The following is a 3,687-nucleotide window of genomic DNA, read 5'->3' as shown; positions in this document are numbered from 1 at the left end:
ATGTATTCAAAAGCATTATTTAACATGATTACTTTATAATTTATAATTATTTTTAAAAGAACTTCTTTGTTATATTTTAACGTCAAACTACGTCAATGAATCATATTTAAGCATTCGTAAAAGCATTTACAACTTGAAACTGTTTCATATGTGCACCGAAAAGCGATTAATCTTCAAACAATTTATGAGCAATTCAAACAGTCGAAAATACAAAAACAACAACACATATGTGAATAGCACGCAGACGAATCAATTTCGAATGAGTGAATCAACTGCAATACAAAAATGAGTTTTAAATTAAGTTAAAAGTTCAATGATTGCGACTTGGGTACAATCATCTTTTTTTAGTTTTCATTTCATTTTTCAATTCATGAAATCCAAAAAAGTAAGGTAATGGCATAATGCCACAATTATTGTAAAACACATATTGACTAAGGAATAATTCGATTAATAAAACAAGTTTTCATTCATTCGAATTAAACATTTTTTCATTATAATAATTTTTGACGGTCAACACGTAAAGATAAGTTTAACGTTGGTAAATCTTTTTCGTCAGACATTCATTGTAACGGCCTGTATTATTTAAAAGTCGAAATTTTGTACTTGGCGTTTACAATTACCGACAGAATTACTTGTTATTACTATGTGTTTCCTTAACTCCAAAATGACAAAGATCAATAATATGCTAATATCTATAAATAATTTGACCTCTTTAAAATAAAAGGATATTTCAACAGTTCATTGAAATACTCCATAGGGGTACCTACCAGTCTTATGATAGGAATGGTGATGTATCACTGTTGTTTGAGGAAACATGTTACTAAATTGAATATTTTCTTCAATAATTGCTACTGCAGTTGTGAGGAAATTGAGTGTGCCAAACTCAAATCTAGGTATACTTAAAGATATCTCTACAATTGTATACTTCAGTAAAGGTCAATTGTGCAAATAGTTAGCAAACGAATAGATTTCGAATGGAGTGAATGCTTATAATAATGTTCAATCTGCATATAAACCTTTTAGGTTTAATGCAACGATGCTTTATTTTCTCTCTTATGTAGGGTATAACAGAAAGATTAAAATAGTACATGTTAATCGAAAATAAAAATAACTTATAATGGTTTCAGAAGTTGCTTTCTAAAGCGACATGTCCCAGAAAACCAAGTGCCATTGGTAAGCCATTGACATTAAAACTTCAGCTTTCATAAGAAAAACGAACCCAACAAATTGCTCCAAGGTGCAATGTACGAAGTACAGCAGGAACAATAAACAATTATAATAATTTATAGAAAAATGTACAAAAACTGGAACCTATTATATATAATGGCCTCTATTATTTTTAATATAATTATGTTGTTATACAAAAAATATATATATAAGTTGAATTTGTACTTACTTTTAAATTTATTGTTTGAGTTCTATTACTTACTTACTTAATAAAATTCTTTGATGTTCTTAAAATATTCATTAGTTGCAGAGATTACCACTCCAAATTGAATTAAAACTTCTCCATAGAAAGCAATTTTTTTAAATTTCGAAATAAATAAAAATCAGATGGCTAGATTTTAAATACCGTGATTATGATAACATCTCATTATGGAATAGCTGAATTTTCAATCCGAATGAATGGGTGTGTTGTAAAGAAACAAAATGTACTCTTGAGCTTTCCAGAATTTTTTCTTTAATTTAGTCCAATTGATCTAAAAATCTTGCATTAATCACCGTTATTTTTTTTAAATCAAATTGAGACTTAGACTTACCATACAACTCTTACGCATATCCATCAACAGCAAGTGTCTTTAAAAACATCTTTTAATTTAATTGTTCATATATAATTTTTGAACACTAAATGTTAGGAATTAATTACTATCAAACTTGAACTGTAGAACCGAGTGTTAACAAACAGAGCCAACGTTCACTTAATTTGTATTATTCATATATAAAGTTTATTGTTTATTTGTAAACAATCAAGACTTGCTGTGCTAATAATTAAAATTAACGCATAAATCACTTTATGGGTGTGTCGCGTATAGCAAAGCTGCCGACTCTGCTATCCAAAAGCTACAAGTTGCTCAAAGTCAGGCTCTCCGAAGGCTCTTCAAAGTGCCATGGTACATCCGCACGAATGACATACTAAGAGACCTTAGAATAGATCCGGTCAAAAAATACACAATGGACAGAGCTCTGAAGCTATATGCGAAAATCGACAGGCTGCCCTACTTAGCGCTATCTAATCTCAGAGCAATCACTAACCGCACGGAGCGGTACGCAGATCTTAGATCAATCATTGAATAATAACGAAGATTATGAGGAATACTGAAATTAGTCAGTGAGATGGGTGGGACTCTGCAGAAACCCCCCAGCCATCATAGAGTAAAAGTGCCCAGATGCACTAACTCGCAAAAGACTCAACATAATAATAAATCACAGCTGTAAAAATAACGTTAAACATTGTAAATTGTTTTTTTTTGTTTCGAACTTTAACACAATAGTTTAAATAAAAAAACTCTTCTGCATACAATATGAGTATCGATCAATAGTATTTGAAAACAATAAAATAAATATAGATTATAATTTTTTATATATATTTATTTTTCTTTTTGCATATTTATTTCATAAAATATATGTCAAAAATACTTGAATTTATTAAAGATCTTCCATTAAAAGTAAAACATATATATACATATATATGTGTATAAATAAAAATAATTTTGCTTTTTTTCCTTAACTAGATATGAATTGTGTGTGTATAATTTTTGTATGTATGTATTTCAAATTCTATGCCTGTTTATGTAAATGATTAATTTGTACTAATTTTGCAAGTTTAAAATAAACATTAACTTCATTCTAAATTTGATCTTTAATGGGATATAATGATAACATTTAATGATACAATTAATAATAATAATAGTTAATAATAGTTGTGCTACACCCAACAATAAGGACCTTAAATTATATTTCATATATATTAATTAGTCAATTAAATGTCTGCAACTGCAGTTCGAATGGCCAAAGTGCTTTGTAAAAAAAATGTCTTTTTGTACCAAAATCATAAAATAGATCTTTCATATTTAAATTCCGAAATTTAGGAACATATTCGATTATATAATAAATGTCATAATGTATCTGAATCTTATTATTTTAATTAGTAATTAATTTTTTTTTAAACAAAAATAATTTTATATTTCCTTATTTTTAATATTAATGGTTTAAAATATTATTTTCAGTTTTAATTTTTTTTATTAATCAATTAAATGAAAATGTTTAAATTAAAAATTAATAAATTAAAATTACAATATACATATTTCTCATTTTCATTTTTAGTTTTTTTATTAGTAAATTATATATATATACTTTTACTAATAAAAATGTTTACATAAAAGAAAAAATTAAATTAAATTAACATTTCAAGTATATATAACATATTTTTTCACAATAATAGAAACTTAAATATATAGATTATTATTTTTGTTTTATTTTTTCTAAATTTTAATATTATTTAATCCATACTTCTAGCAGAAGCGTAACGTTTCTACATTAGTTTTAACTACAAGTATAAATTTAAAATCATTTCTTCAAGCTCCATAAAAACAAAATGCAATACAGATATGCATATATCTATCTATATCTAAAAGAATTTTTCAAATAAATGAATATTCACATATTTTCAAATAGTCAAACACTGGC

The sequence above is a fragment of the Teleopsis dalmanni genome, chromosome 2, assembly GCF_002237135.1.
Source record: "Teleopsis dalmanni isolate 2A chromosome 2, ASM223713v2, whole genome shotgun sequence".
Lineage (NCBI taxonomy): Eukaryota > Metazoa > Arthropoda > Insecta > Diptera > Diopsidae > Teleopsis > Teleopsis dalmanni.
The sequence above is the reverse complement of the archived record's forward strand: the minus strand, read 5'-3'. Positions refer to the sequence as shown.